Source organism: Zea mays, chromosome 5 (genome assembly GCF_902167145.1).
Source record: "Zea mays cultivar B73 chromosome 5, Zm-B73-REFERENCE-NAM-5.0, whole genome shotgun sequence".
Lineage (NCBI taxonomy): Eukaryota > Viridiplantae > Streptophyta > Magnoliopsida > Poales > Poaceae > Zea > Zea mays.
This window is the reverse complement of record NC_050100.1, coordinates 11,702,862-11,720,002: the sequence shown is the minus strand read 5'-3', so window position 1 is coordinate 11,720,002 and position 17,141 is coordinate 11,702,862.

Genomic DNA, 17,141 nt, shown 5'->3' with positions numbered 1-17,141 from the left:
GATAAACCCTGAGTATGGAATTACTCAGCAAGTCTTACCCGACTAAAGAAAAGACTCTCAAGGGTATGTTGGTTATATGGGAGTCAAGCTAAGGCTTTTCAATAATCAAAGACTCTGTTTTGCAGAAATGCTTACTAAAGTGGATCCTTAAAAATCCAATTTTATTTATCAAGTTAAGTTCAATTACCTGCAACTAGAGTTCTTTCTACCCTAGTTCAATCACGGGTCCTGCACTAGCCAATTTCTTAACAAAAACCCATCATCTTTAGTGGAATGCTACGTGTAGGTCAGTGACCAAGTCTTCATAACCGCGAAGGTACGGCGATCCGAATCGATTATACTCAGCTGAGGATCTCCAATCACACGACATATGTAGCACTTAACCCTTGCATATGTCAACCCGCCACCGGGGTTCTTAAGACCAGATCAGGTTCACGCAAACCAAGAGCATAGATACACCACCGTCCAGCCTCTTGCCACGGAGGGTACACGCTACTCTCGCCACCGCTCCACGCCCATTTCGTGTTATCTTATTCTGGCCTTAGTCTTCCCGAGGCAAGGCTTACCCATGACGAGGCATGTGACCAGTTAAAGGGTCCTCGATCATCAAGCCTACATCGAGACGGTCCTTAATCGACTCAGACGGAGACACTACACCGAGACTCTCTTCTCGTGCAAGTCACCCGCCCGGTCTCAGCTTAATCATTTCAACCCAAAAACTTGGCACCTGGCAGAGGTACATCTTTTCCGATGTTGAATCCATCATGGCCATGATGTATCCACCATCAAATTTTATTTTCAAAAACAACCCTCCCACTTTGCCAAACATCTTTTGTAAAACAAATCCTTTTGTTTTTCTAGAGCAATACTAAGCATAGTAAAACCTTTTTGTAAAATTAGGGTTTCAAGGAAGGTAATCAAATTCAAGGAAGGTAATGCAGGAATTGTTTAAGCAATCAACTCCTATCACCTAATGCAGCAAGCAAGTGAGAAAGATTTTAAAAACATCAAGGGAGGTGGCAAATGCACCGGGGCTTGCCTTCGTTCATAGGTGAGTCTGGCTCAGATCCACAAATATCAAAGTAGAAGCAGTTGCCTGCCTAAGAATCCGAGGGTGGTGGTGTCCTTTCTTCAGTGACTTCCACTTCTTCTTCGCGTTCTAACATAACCATATATATACATATATAAGAATGAATGCCATGTAATGCGCATGAGAGTGCGAAGATAATAAAGATTTATTATCTAAGTCTTGAATATAACTTTCCTTCACGGAACTCCGAGAACTTAGGGTTTCCGGAGTCGGTAAAGGAGTTTAAAGGGCAGGGGGGTTTGGGTTCTAGTTATCAAACATGGTCCAAATCAATTCAAACTCTACCCAAGGCTTCTAAATAATGTTTTAAGTTCCTATAAAAAGTTTGGACATTTTTGGGATTACCAATTATTTTCTAAAAATCCATAACCAATACTTTTAACTACTTTAAATGCCCTAAACTTCCTTATTTCCACTAAAAATCACAAAACTATTTTTATTAAATTCTACGGAAAATAAGGAGTCTAGGAAAATTGGTTTCACAATTTTAGGATTTTTCTACTATTTTCTATAATTGTTTTAACTCGGGAGGAAAAAGAAAAAGAAAACTCGTGAATAGTACTGGGCCTAATCCAGTCCAGGTCGGCCCACTACGAGCAGAATTGCGTGCACCCGCGCCCGCGCTGGCAACTTTGCAGAAAGGACCTCGGTTTCTTGGCTATCTGGAGATAAGTTCTTTTACTGTTTCGCCGTGTCGCTGACAGATTACAGAATAGCCCTCCGGTTTCTATTCCTTCACACGACACGACCCCGACGGCGTTCACGCGCGGCCGAGCTCCGACGAGCTAGCAGGCCGGTCGATTGGGGAAAGGACTGACACCCTTTTTCGGTCGAAACCGAATTCACGCCCCAATCAGCGTTTCCCCTAACTTAATTTCGCTTATGATCAACTACGGAGCTCTGGCCACGGTGGCCGTGAGCATGGCGGCTTGGCAATCGTGTTCCCGGCGATTGGTGGTCACACAGTTCAATTGGATGGGTTGGCGAGTATCACAGACGTATGCGAATGCTTAAACAAGGGAGTAGAGGGGAGGAGCTGACCCGAATTGGGCTGACCACGGCGAGCTTAGTTTCGCGGCGTTCTTCGATCGATTTGGGGGTAATCCCAAATTGGGGAGCTGCGGGGAACGATTGGAACTGAGAGTTGGTTCACTGGATGTACGACTACCTAGCGGAACGTGCTGAGGCTTCAATTTATAGTGCTAGCGGGCGGTGGCCGCTAATTTGAATGAAGATGTGCGGCGGCCAGAGATAGGGAAGAACCCTGGGCGCAGTGAATACGTGTCCAGAGGCGCGGCAGTTGTTCCGGCGATCAACGGTGAGCAGGGGTAAGTCGTGGCGATGCGGTGGAAAGGGTAAACACGCGACACAAGGCCGGAGGGCGGCGGTCACCGGCGTTTCCACGGCAGCATAGGCAGACCGCCCACGTCGCAGTGACTAGAATCACGGTGATAAGCTCTGATGTGTGATCCTATCCACTCCTCCCCGCGAGATCTTTACTTCACCGAAGTTATCTCCCCGCCAGCGAACACAAATCCCAACGACGGCGTGAATCACGGCGTGTGGGTCATCGGCGGCGAAGGGGAAGGAAGGGGTATCTTCTGCAGTTACTGTACCATGGGAAAACCTGATTCAGTTGCTGGACAGCCCATGTTTAGGTCACATTTTCTCTAAAATTTGCATGTGAACTTCATCAAACCTCTGTACCAAAGTTGCAGAGTTATAAACCAGCTACAATTCGACTATAGGACTTGAACACATTTGAGTACTAAATCAAGATTGAATTCATACTCAAAGTTGGCTCCATTACACTGAACCTCTGAATTTCAGACTGAATCAGCCTGACAACCAATCTTTAGGCTTGATTATCTCCAATATTTCCTTAATAACAATGCTCACACTCTTAAGCAAAGTTGTTCTCCTATAATTGGGCTTCAATTTTTATGTGGTGACCTAGGGCAAAGATCCTATATTTTAAAAGTTACAAGGCTCCAAAGTTGTGCCCTTAACACTGAATTTCAGACTTAGAATAGAACCTAATTGAGGTCTATTTTGCATTTAAGTCCAAAATCCAATATTTGGCTTACAAGTCCACACATTTGTGAACCAAATGACTTAAGATACCTATTTGACTTGGTTTTTGCACTTTAGTCCAAAAGTGTACTAATTTTGCACATAAGCCCCTAGGGTTTGGTTTTAGGGTTTTCCAGGGTTCTAATTGAGATTTTTGTATCCCAAGGGTATAAATGTGATTCAACTTTATTTTTGGGGATATTTTATATCTATTTCCCTAAAGTCTTTAGGTTTTCTCAATTTGGGTCAGGTCTTACCCCTGTAATCCCTTTTTAGGGTTAAGTTCCCTAACCAGGGTTCTATTTGCAAAACACTTAAACAATACAACTTGTTTGAAATTTTTGCCTAGTGAATGCACTCTAGGTGTGTCAAACATATGCAATGCCAATGCTTATGATGTCATGCTCAAGTATTAGTTACAGTAACACCAGGGGTGTTACAAAGAGCATGGTATGAATGCCTTAGAGACTTTTTAATTGCTAATGCTTTCAAGGTTGGGAAAGCCGATCCAACTCTTTTTACTAAGACTTGTGATGGTGATCTTTTTGTATGCCAAATTTATGTCGATGACATAATATTTGGTTCTACTAACCAAAAGTCTTGTGAAGAGTTTAGCAGGGTGATGACTCAGAAATTCGAGATGTCGATGATGGGCAAGTTACGCTACTTCCTTGGGTTCCAAGTGAAGCAACTCAAGGATGGGACCTTCATCTCCCAAACAAAGTACACGCAAGATTTGATCAAGAGGTTTGGGATGAAGGACGCCAAGTCTGCAAAGACTCCAATGGGAACCGACGGACACACGGACCTCAACAAAGGAGGTAAGTCCGTTGATCAAAAGGCATACCGGTCTATGATAGGGTCTTTACTTTATTTATGTGCTAGTAGACCGGATATTATGCTTAGTGTATGCATGTGTGCTAGATTTCAATCCGATCCAAGGGAGTGTCACTTAGTGGCTGTGAAGCGAATCATTAGATATTTAGTCGCTACGCCTTGCTTCGGGATCTGGTATCCAAAGGGGTCTACCTTTGACTTGTTTGGATATTCAGACTCCGACTATGTTGGATGTAAGGTCGATAGGAAGAGTACATCGGGGACGTGCCAATTCTTAGGAAGGTCCCTGGTGTCATGGAGTTCTAAGAAACAAACTTCTGTTGCCCTATCCACCGCTGAGGCAGAGTACGTTGCCGCAGGACAGTGTTGCGCGCAACTACTTTGGATGAGGCAAACCCTCCGGGACTTTGGCTACAATCTGAGCAAAGTCCCACTCCTATGTGATAATGAGAGTGCTATCCGCATGGCGGACAATCCTGTTGAACACAGCCGCACAAAGCACATAGACATCCGGCATCACTTTTTAAGAGACCACCAACAAAAGGGGGATATCGAAGTGTTTCATGTTAGCTCCGAGAACCAGCTAGCCGATATCTTTACCAAGCCTTTAGATGAGCAGACCTTTTGCAAGTTGCGTAGTGAGCTAAATGTCTTAGATTCGCGGAACTTGGATTGATTTATAGCATACATGTGTTTATGCCCTTGATCATGTTCCTTAAACATTTTGTTGTTTCTTTATGGTGCTCAAGTTGTACAAGCACTCCCTGGACCTTACAAGTCTATTCGCAAGTGATGCACAAATTTAGGGGGAGATGTGCTACAACTTGACCCTTTGAGACTAACTGTGTATTTGAGTTTGCTTAATTAAGTCTCAAAGGAGGTTTGAAAGGGAAAAGGTGGACTTAGACCATGCAAGACTTCCACTGCACTCCGATGAAAGAGTAACTTTTTCCAAGTTCATCTTTGTACTCTTATTGCCTTTTTACTCTTAGTTGAAGATTTTGGTGAGGCAATGGGGTTAAAGGACCAAAATTGATCCTGTTTTGGTGCTTGATGCCAAAGGGGGAGAAAATAAGGCCAAAGCAAGAAATGGATCAGCTACCACTTGAGAAATTTTGAAAAAGTAGAGTTAGAGTTTTTGTTTGTCAAAATACTCTTGTTTGCCTCTTATTATCAAAAGTTAGTCTCTTGTGGGGAGAAGGATTAATTATGGGAAAAAGGGGGAGTTTTTGAAATCTTTGATCAATTTCTCTTGGAACAACTCTTGTTATGTCTCAACAAGTGTTTTTAACCTAGAGATAGGAATTTGAGGTTGATTTGCAACAACAAACCAAGAGGTGGCAAAGAATGATCCATATATGCCAAATTTGATTCAAAACAAATTTGAGTTCTTATTTGAATTGATATTGTACTTGTTCTACTTGCTTTATGTTGTGTTGGCATAAATCACCAAAAAGGGGGAGATTGAAAGGGAAATGTGCCATTGGGCCATTTCTAAGTGTTTTGGTGATTTAGTGTCCAACACAAGTGCCTAAGTGTCAAAAGGTGGATAAAGTACAAATCAAGTATAAAGGTATGTTTCTCAGACTTAGTACATTGTTTTAGAGACTAATGTATTGTGTCTAAGTGCTGGAAACAGGAGAAATTGAATTGGAGGAGAGATGGCTTTGTTCTGCCAAAGTCAGCTCTGTTTGGGTGCACCGGACAGTGTCCGGTGGTGCACCGGACAATGTCCGGTGCGCCAGGCTCGCTAAGGCGAACTTGCTGCTCTCGGGAAGAAATTAACGGCGTATGGATATAATTCACTGGACTGTCTGGTGTGCATCGGACAGTGTCCGGTGAGCCAACGGTCGCCGGGCCAACGGTCGGCCGCTTAATCCGGTGCGCAAGTCGACAGAAGGCAAGAAATGCCTTCCTGGAATGCACTCAACGGCTCCTAGCTGCCTTGGGGCTATAAAAGGGACCCCTAGGCGCATGGAGGAGAACACCAAGCATTCTCAAAGCTTTCCTAAGCACTAAGACATCGATTCTGCGCTTTTGATTCCTTGCGATAGCAATTAGAGCTCTAGTTGAGTTGTGAACTCATTGAGTCGTGTTGTGAGCTCTTGTTGCGATTTGTGTGCGTGGTGTTGCTGTGATTTCTCGTCTTGAGTGTGTTGCTCATCCCTCCCTTACTCTGTGCTTCTTTGTGAATTTCAAGTGTAAGGGCGAGAGGCTCCAAAGTGTGGAGATTCCTCGCAAACGGGATATAGTAAAGCAAGCAAAACACCGTGGTATTCAAGTGGGTCTTTGGACCGCTTGAGAGGGGTTGATTGCAACCCTCGTCCGTTGGGACACCACAACGTGGAGTAGGCAAGCGTTGGTCTTGGCCGAACCACGGGATAAACCACTGTGCCATCTCTGTGATTGATCTCTTGTGGTTATTGTATTTTGTTGAGACTCCTCTCTAGCCAATTGACATTATTGTGCTAACGCCTAATCAAGTTTTTGTGGATTAAGTTTCAAGTTTCACAGGATCACCTATTCACCCCCCCTCTAGGTGCTCTTAAATTTGTTGAAGACTCTATATGCCCTTGTGTTTGAGTCATAACCTAGTAGAAGGCCTTCTACTGCCTTATGAGCAAATTTAGAACTTCTAGCTCTTTTGATAAGAATAAGACATTTGCTCCCAAAGACTCTAAAATATGAAACATTTGGCTTTTTACCAGTGAGGAGTTCATACGATGTCTTCTTGAGAATTCGAATAAAGTTCTATTCTTTCTCTCCACTACTCCAATTTGTTGAGGTGTGTAGGGAGAAGAGAACTCATGCTTGATGCCCTCCTCCTCAAGAAATCCTTCGATTTATGAGTTTTTGAACTCCGTTCCATTGTCGCTTCTTATCTTTTTGATTCTCAACCCGAACTCATTTTGAGCTCGTCTTAAGAATCTCTTTAAGGTCTCTTGGGTTTGAGAATTTTCCTGCAAAAAGAATACCCAAGTGAAGCGAGAATAGTCATCCACAATAACTAGACAGTACTTACTCCCGTCGATGCTTATATAAGCGATCGGGCCGAATAGGTCCATGTGGGGTTGTTCGAGCGGCCTGTCAGTCATCATGATGTTTTTGTGTGGATGATGGACTCCAACTTGCTTCCCTGCTTGGCATGCGCTACAAATCATGTCTTTCTCAAAATGAACATTTGTTAGTCCTAAAATGTGTTCTCCCTTTAGAAGCTTGTGAAGATTCTTCATTCCAACATGGGCAAGTCAGTGATGCCAGAGCCAACCCATGTTAGTCTTAACAATTAAGCAAGTATTTAATTCAGCTTGGTTATCATTAAAATCAACTAAATATAGCTGGCCATCTAACACTCCTTTAAATGCTATCGAATCATCGCTTCTTCTAAAGACAGTAACACCTATATCAGTAGGAAAACAGTTGTAGATCATTTTGTATAATTGAGAAACCAAAAGCAAATTGTAATCTAAAGAATCTACGAGAAAACATTGGAAATAGAATGGTCAGGAGATATAGCTATTTTACCCAAACCTTTGACCAAACCTTAATTTCCATCCCCGAATGTAATAGCTCGTTGGGGATCTTCATTTTTCTCATATGAGGAGAACATCCTTTTCTCCCCTGTCATGTGGTTTGTGCACCCGCTATCGATTATCCAACTTGATCCACCGGATGCATAAACCTACAAAACAATTTTAGGCCTTGTTCTTAGATACCCAAACGGTCTTGGGTCTTTTGACATTAGAAACAAGCACCTTGGGTACCCAAACACAAGTCTTTGGACTCTTGTGTTTGCCCCCAACATGTTTGGCAACTACTCTGCCTGATTTGTTTGTAAGCACATAGGAAGCATCAAAGGTCTTAAATGAAACATTATGCTCATTTGATGCATTAGGAGTTTTCTTCTTAGGCATTTTGATATGAGTGGAATGCCTAGAACTAGAAGCCTCATTTCTATACATAAATGCATGATGAGAAATAGAATTTTCAAATCTAAGACTAAGAAATTGAATCATCGTAAACATTCGAATTTTCAATCTTAGAAACTAAACTAGCATTTTCATCTCTAAGACAGGAGATTGAATTATTGCACATGCTAAGCTCCTTAGACAAGTTTTCACAATTCTCTACTTCTAGAACATAAGCATTTTTCAGCTTAACAAATTTTTTTATTTTCTTTAACGAGCAAGTCCTCTTGGCATTCTAAGAGATCATCCTTCTCGTTAATGGTTTCAATTAATTCATTTAGCCTTTTCTTTTGGACCATGCTAAGGTTGGCAAAGAGAGAAATTAAATCATCTTCATTATCGCTAGAGCTACCCTCATCACTAGATGCAGTATATTTGGGTGTGGCTCTAGAGTATACCTTCTTCTTTTTGCCGTCCTTAGCCATGACACATTTGTGGCCGATATTGGGGAAGAGGAGGCCCTTGTTAACGGCGATGTTGGCGGCGTCCTCGTCGGAGGAGGAGTCGGTGGAGCTCTCGTCGGAGTCTCATTCCCGCCCCATGTGCGCTTCGCCGCCCTTCTTCTTGTAGTATCTCTTCTTCTCCCTCTTCTTCTCGTTCTTGTCTTCGTCTCTGTCACTTTCACTAGAATATGGACACTTAGCAATAAAGTGATCGGACTTACCACATCGGTAGCACACCCTTTTGGAGCGAGGCTTGTAGTCCTTCCCCCTCCTTTGCTTGATGATTTGGCGGAAACTCTTGATGATGAGCGCCATCTCCTCGTTGTCGAGCTTGGAGGCGTCAATTGGAAGCCTACTTGGTGTAGACTCCTCCTCCTTTTCTTCCGTTGCTTTGAATGCAACGGGTTGCACCTCGGGTGTAGAGGTGGCACCTTGCTCCAAGTTGACAATATGTTTGGAGTCTTTGATCATAAGTTCAAAGCTCACGAACTTGTCAATTACCTCCTTGGGAGACATCTGTTTGTATCTAGGATCCCCACATATTGATTGAACTTAGTAGGATTACAAAATACGAGGGATCTAAGAATAACCTTGATCATTTCATGGTCATCCTGAGGTTGCGCACTGGGTTCACCATTGTCTTGAGCCGGTTATACATAGCTTGCGGCTCTTCCCATTTGTTGAGGCTGAATCGACCGAGTTCTCCCTCGATCGTCTCGTGCTTGGTGATCTTGGTCACCTCGTCCCTTCGTGCGCTATTTTGAGGACGTCCCAAATTTCTTTGGCGTTCTTCAACCCTTGCACCTTATTATACTCCTCTCGGCACAAGGAGGCAAGGAGTATAGAAGTTGCTTGAGAGTTGAAGTGTCTAATTTGTGCGGCCTCGTCCGAGTCGTAGTCCTCGTCCCCCACTTGAGGTGCCTGTGCTCCAAACTCAACAATATCCCAAATACTTTCGTGAAGTGAGGTTAGGTGGTGCCTCATTTTATCACTCCACATGCAATAGTCTTGAAAGGGAAATAGGGTTAACCTTTTCCAGTATTTATTTTGGTGGTTGAATGCCTAACACAAATATTGGACTAACTAGTTTGCTCTAGATTATATGTTCTACAGGTGCATAAAGGTTCAACACAAACCAATAAAAGATTGAAGATAGGGTTCAAATAAAAAGGAGCAAGAAACCGAGTGTGCCCTGGTCTGGCGCACCGAACTGTCCGGTGTGCCAATGGATAGTGTCCGATGCACCAAGACCGTACAGAGTCCAAACAGCCACTCTCGGGTTTTGTCGGCGTTTCGACCCCGGGGGGTCCCTGGACCGACGAGTAAAATTGTCGCTGCGTGTGTGACACCCCAGTGTCACCTAGGGTTCTTCCTTAAGCTAACCCCAACCCTTGATCACATGCAATCTCAATGAAAGGATAAACATTAAAAATGAGAACAAAGAATTATGTTGAAGTCTACTTAAACCCTCCTTAAAGTTTTCATGAATTCTAAGGAAGGAAAAACTCTTAAACCCTAGTTAATCCTAAGTGAACCATTTAAGCATAAAGGGTAAATGGGAGAAACCCTTGGGAGAAAAATACAAATTTTGGAGAAAACCAAATTACAAAGTTTTAGTTCACTGATTAACTAACAAATCATAGTAAGAGAGTTTGGCCATTTGGTCTTTTTAAAATTCCCAAATCAGCCCTTGAACCATGAACCCTTGGAGAAATTCAGATTTCTGAATTTCTGAAATTCAGACCTCTTTTCAAAGATCAACTGCATTCTCTATTTTTCAAAACTCAAATCAAACAAGTCCAAACATCAAAGTTGTGCCAAATTCCCTTGAACACACCTTGGAAAAGTTTGAACTCAAACCAATTTCATTTGACATGGTTTTGGCGCAGTTTTACCTCGGGACTCACCTTGTGACACTGCCACCTTTGTGACACGACAACTCTCTGTACACTGCCCCAAACCGCTTGACTTCCACACACAAACGACAAAGCTCTGTCGGGGGAGCAAATCTTGTGCAGCGATCATGCCCAAATTCGCGAAGATCTTCAACCTATGGGCGCTTGAACTCGGGCAGAAGCAAAAAGCCACGTGTTCGATCGCTTGCCTGACCGGCCGAGCGCGGACTGGCCGCGGCAGCGCGCGCCCCGCGCGTGGTCGCCCTGCCCTGCGCGCCTGTGCCGTGCCCTCGCCTATAAATGCGTCCAAGAGGCCTTAGCCATTGGCACCACACACCCCGAGCCTCGCCCGAGCCAGAGATCACCGGAGTTCGCCGTGAAAAGCGAGCACCGCCGCCCGCCATCCCTGCCCAGGCTCGGCCATCGTGGCCACCCCTTTCTGTTGAACTCCAGCCTCGCCCTAGCCCCTGGATCGCTTCCCAGTGAAGCCGTGAAGCTTCTCCAAGCTTGAGCCGAGGCATTGCCTCACCGGAGAAGCAGTTTCACCCTCGCCGGACTTCGGTCTTCCGCCACCGCGCGTGGACCGAGCTAACCAGTGAGTCTTCGTCTAATTCCTTGCACCCACATCTTCCCTAGCATCTCGTGAAGCTTTCTAACCCGTTCAATTGAACTATCGTGCCGTGAGTAGGCCGGACTCCTCGCCGCCGACGAGCACCTCCGCCTGCGCACGTGGACCGGCCGACTCCGACCACCCCCGACGGCAACCCGCACATCGCTGTGATCCCCGAGACCTCCCCTACGTCCTCGACCACCTCATCGGAGCAATCTCGCCGCCGGTAAGCCCCTCCACCCTTTCTTCCGCCGCGGTTACTGTTTAAGTTGGGAGAAGGACCTCGAGTTAGGATTAGAAGAACCCGGGGGGTTTTCTGCAATGTCAGTGACTCATGTGAATAGTAGCCCAGGGACTGATCCGTGAGGAAAACTTAAAACACCCGCCAGGGACCCAGTGCAAAGTAGTTTTCCATTTAAGCAATTCTGTTAATCTTTTTAAATAACTAGAGAACTTAGAAAATCCATAACTTGATGAATTATTAATCAAAAGTTGTCAAACTAATTTTGCTTGTATCTAATTATTATGAACTATCATTTAAAATAATAAACCCTATGCTTTCTGTTCTAATTTTTAGAGTTTAAAATTAAAAACAGAAACTGACCAAACCTTGTTTAATTAAGGAAAATTAGTTTTGCTTCTGTGCTGAACCTAAGAAAATTTGTAGGTATTCAAACCTTATCTAGACACTGTTTAAAAATAGTAGGAACCCCAGTATTGAAAAATATAGTGTAGATATCCATTTAAAGCTATTTTGCCCAAAACTTAGGAAAAATTAGAAAGGCATTAGAATTTAATGAACAGTGAGTGAAATTATTTTTCCTAGTTTGCTTAAGTAACAGAGAACCTAGGAAAAATAAAGGGACCTTTAGTCCAGATCAGTTTTAAAGTAAATGTTTTATTTAGCATTATTCCAACTAGAAATCAATTATTAGAATTACAAAACCAGACCCAAGGTTGATAATAAAAATCCAGTGGACTTATAACCACCAGAACCCCACTGCAAAAATAATGAACACCTCAGCCCATCATTTTAAGTAGGGTAAACAAATATAATATGATAATGAAGCATTTTCCAAATAAATCATGAATAACCCATAATAATGCAATAATAGGCAACCAAAATTTTGCTAAGTCAATGATGAGATAAGCCACCAGAGAAAAATGCAAACCCATTAAAAAGATGTAAAATAATACCTATTGCCCATATTTTATAAGAAAAGCCATTTAATCCAATTAATGCATACCACCCCTTCCCTTAAACAAAAAGATGCCAAACTTCAGAATGATTGCTCTTGTGCAAAATAGAAGCTAAGAAAAATCAGAAATCTGTTGTTTGATATTTTTCAAATATAGTGGTAGTAGAAAGCACCCCTTTGGCTAGAAACTTGAGGAAACCCTAGTAAAATAACTAATAGGTATTAATGACTAGAAATTTGTGTCAAGTCATGTTATAGCACCTAAAAGCCAGCAAAAATAAGTTTTAGAGAATTACCTACTGTTAACTAATAGTTGTAGTTCAAAGCACCCCTTCTGCCCTAAAACTTGGTAAGTTTGTCCAGAGAAAACTATTCACTTTCTGATCCTCAAAATTTGAGACAGAGAATTATACATCAGTAATAAGCCACTGTAATTTTTACAGAATTTTTGGAATTTTATTAAAGCAACTTGTAGTTCAAACCCACTCCAAAAACTTAAAGAGAATAAAGAAAAAGAAAGAAGAAATAAACCTCACTCCAATAAGTCCAACTTGAATTCTTGTCAGAACTCACTAAGGCTTAAAAGAATTCAGTGGAACCCCAAAATAAAACCTACCACTTACCTTAGCTAAGTTTGACCCAATTTACCAAGTATACCACCCAAAAGTCTCACATAAGTAAGGTTTAACTCTATCTAACTCAAGTAGATCATGAAGTTGAGATTTCTAAAGCACATATCATATCATGCATATATCTTACGCATTGCATTCATTAGATTGTAATCTCGCCGACGGAGAGTACGTGCTCATCCCCGAGCAAGGAACTGTCCAAGAGGAGGACCAGGAGCAAGCTTCCGAGGCTGCTATCGAGGATCTCCCCGCAGCCCCAGCAATTGAAGGCAAGCCTTGGTTTATATGCATAACCGTATTATTATATGATACTTTACTACACTTAATGCTTGTAGGATTGTAATGTGCACTTAAGTGTAGGAGTTGCTTGAAACCTCTAGTTGCATGAACTTAGGATTCCTTTTTGAGATGAATACTAGTATGCTAGGTCGAGTAGCTGCTTTGCTAATTAGGATCTCGGTAGAAGTCGAGTGATTTTTCTAGCACTCGCGTGAGGTCAGGAATTGATTGTATTCATCTTGATAACGGGATCTATGTTAGTCTATGGACTTGGATCCAGGGAGGATGCCTTGACCATGTGTAACACCCCGGGATCCACAAACACCCCAGAATGCTACTAAACTACACATCTAACATTCGTATATAAAATTTCGACAGCATCTCCTTTGAAAATGGCATAAACGGGGAAGCAACAAAGTATAAATAGATATCATGATAAGAAAACATAATAGACATTAATAGTCTGCTAGCAATGGGAAGACAACCATAACGGCATGAGCTAAATTATCCAGTGCGCACAACTAGTTAGAAACAAACGTACTTTGACAAGAAGCTTCTAATTAAATCATGACTGCGCCTAAGCAGTGTTATTATAAGAGTGAAGGTGGATGTGCTGCTACTTCCCACTTCCCTTGATGAGCAACAAGCACCTGCATTGAGTAATGCAAGAGTGAGATGAAACATCTCAGCAAGCGAATAATTTTGACGAGATCTTTAAACCACAAATTGAATTCATCAACATTTTAAAAGAGTCACAATTAAAATCAAAAATACTTGTAGATATGGAACTCAGTAGTCCCACTATAACCAATACCATCTCATTTCCTCGAACAACCACAATAGGTTCTATAACACTTCCGTGCGTCAATAATACCTGCAAATATCACTTCAATGTATGCATAGGAATGCAATGTGTAGGTACTCTATCTTCATACCTCTAAGAGTATAAAACCACATCATCTGCAAATATCACTTCAATGAATGCATATGAATGCAATGCATATGTCCTCTGCCTTCATACCTCTAAGGGTATGAAGCCGCATCGTACCCCTCCTCGGGCAACGTACGATGCTAAATTGTACCGGTACGGTCGGACCATAGGTCACGACAAAACTTCAGATGCAAATGAGTCATGCAATGTATATGGCATGCTGCATTTATCAATAACCTTCACTTCCTTCAGATACAATATAAACCTCAAATAATACTTTATTTACCTTCAGATACAATACCAACCTCAAATAATACTTCATTTACCTTCAGATACAATACCAACCTCAAATAATACTTCATTTACCTTCAGGAGTGTGAATTAATCTCATGAATCATACTCGAATCATAATCATCATCAATATATGATTGAGCATCAGTATAATGCAAGCAAGTAAAGCATCACCATAGAGTCCAATTATGAAAGAATCCAATACTTCTGAATATTAGAGTGTAGGCAATAGAAGAAGAACGGAAGCAACCACCGCTACATTCACTTGCCTTCATCGAAGAAGAAGAAATGTACTAGACATGATCTGGAGTATAGCCACCTGCTAGCGGGCATAAAACTTAGTACAAATATTTCACAAACATTTGCCATCAATCAACAAAACACTCCTACACTTGAAACCAAGACCCAGTGGAAAGACTCCCACCCTGAACCACATGCCATACAGCAGCAGCGCTGTTTGTTAATTTTGTATCTTTAAAATTAAAACAGCGGTGATATCAAACAAATACTCTAGGAGTATCTACACAAAATACTCTACAACTTCAGTATTCAATGGATAATTAAATTCTGCCATCTACAAGTTCTAAAACATCTGACAAGATAACTGACTGAATCTGTTTTAGACAGCAGTATGGTTAACTTTAAAATTCGATATCTCCCAAACTACTGAACCAAAAATTATGAAATTCTGTTGGAAGTAATAACTTTTATCCCTCTACAAAAACTTCATAGTTGGAAGAGCCAATTTGGCCATTTACTAGATGAAACCCACCAGTGAACAGACCCACTCATTTTTGTCAGGCAAACAGGAACAGCCACAGTAAAACAAACATAACTGGAGTTTCACAAATCATATGAATGCACTCTTTAACAATCTGGAAAGCTTATGAAATTATCTACAACTTCTTTTACCAACCCACAGTTTAATTCTGTTGATAAAATTGCCTAACTCTTAAGAGAACAGATTCTGCACAGAATTATGAGACTGAAAAACTGCTATAATCAAACTGTCATAACTTTCTGTTCTGATGTCCGATTGAGGTGTTCTTCGCGGCCACAGAAAGATCTACAAATTATCTACGACTCATATATAGACTTTTTATTTTTTTGAGGCCACTAAGACCACGGAGAACTGACATGAACAGAAACTGTCGAATCTGCCATTCTGCAGAAATTAAATTCGAGATCAAAACCTAACCCCACATCTAATCCAACCTCTAATCCTTCAATCCACATGATCCACAACCTCCAAAAGCATATAATTATAGAGAGGAACAAGGATCCTATCCTTACCTAGGGTTTCCCCAAGAAAATCTGCAAGAGATGGGGGTAGAACATCTCCTTGATCCTCTCTTCCTCTTCAATCCATCTTGCTCCTCTTCTCGATCCTTGCTGCGTGGGGGGAGATCTAGAGGGAGGATGAAGTAGTGGAGGGTGGCTGCAAGGGGAAGGGGGAGGGGCGGCCAAGGGTGGGGAAAAGGGGGGGTTGGCGGCCAAGAAAAGGGAAAAATAGGGGGGGCGACCACTAGAGTTTTGTGGGAAAAAGAAACGACGCATCAGATGTCTCTTGACTTTGCATCCAACGACCCACAACTCTTTCCCCACATCCACGCACCGAAGATAAACCTTTGGCAACATTTTTTTGGGATATTACACTCTACCCCCCTTAAAAAGAATTCGTCCTCGAATTCGACCACTCCAAGCAAAACACCCAAGGTACCCCATATAGCACCACCATTCGAAACATGGGTCCATTATTGGTCTTAATTAACACAAGAACTTCTACCTTGGACTAATTGTCTAAGGAAACTACACAACCTGACATCAAGCATAAACCAACATGTTATGAAGCTCAAACCAAGTCATAGATGCAATCAACACTACGATTTCACAACATCGAATTTGGATGGAGCCATACATCAGCATCAATGTCTTAAAACGACACTCTTTTATGAAGGGGTAATATGCACTAAGCACAACCTTTACCAACTTCAACAATTCATTTTAATTCAATGGTGAAACATCCACACCAGATGAATGTATAAGAAGATCAAACACCTCACCTCACAGCACGACGAAACAAGTAGTTCTATTGAAACAAAACTCCTAATCTTCCTAAACCTTGTTCTTGCCATAATGAAAAGATAATCATGTAATCTAACATACTTTGCACCCCACCAAAAGGGAGAAAATCTATAGAACTAATGGAGCAATAAAGCCGACAAGAAGCCAATAAAATCTTGCGCGGCACAGTTCATCGAAGAAATGTCAAAAACTCTACATAGAGCACTGACAGCCCAACAACAACACAATACTTGCTTAACCCATGTCACTATACTTCATTCAGCATCTCAACTAAGAAAAATATCCAACTACTAAAGTTAACATACACATAATATGAGTCTTCATCTATTGTAGTTCAGAAACTTACATTTCATTCTATCATATGATGCACTTAGAGTACCAGACATAAAGGGCCAATACTAACCCTGTAATCCTTCACACATTTGGCAAACATCCCAAGCTGATGTAAAAACCACATCATTTAGGAATAGGTGAATAACCACACACAACCAACTCTAGGCTAGGCAATGACTTCATTCAAACCAATAGATAAGTGATCCAACAATGGCTCCACAAACATGCATCGGGAAGAGAACCATCAAATCCTCAACGTATTCATACATAATCAGTGGATCAAGAAAAATCAAAGATTTATTCTACAATTATCATGACTAACATGCAACCACTTTAAACCACATCTAGGCTTTGTGGCTACTAAAACACACGATAGAAGAGACATGTAAGCCATTCTGGCTATGTAAAGACTTCCCCCAAAATCCATATACAAGTACCAATATTCATTTCTTTCAGAACTGGTTTCTCAACATAAACA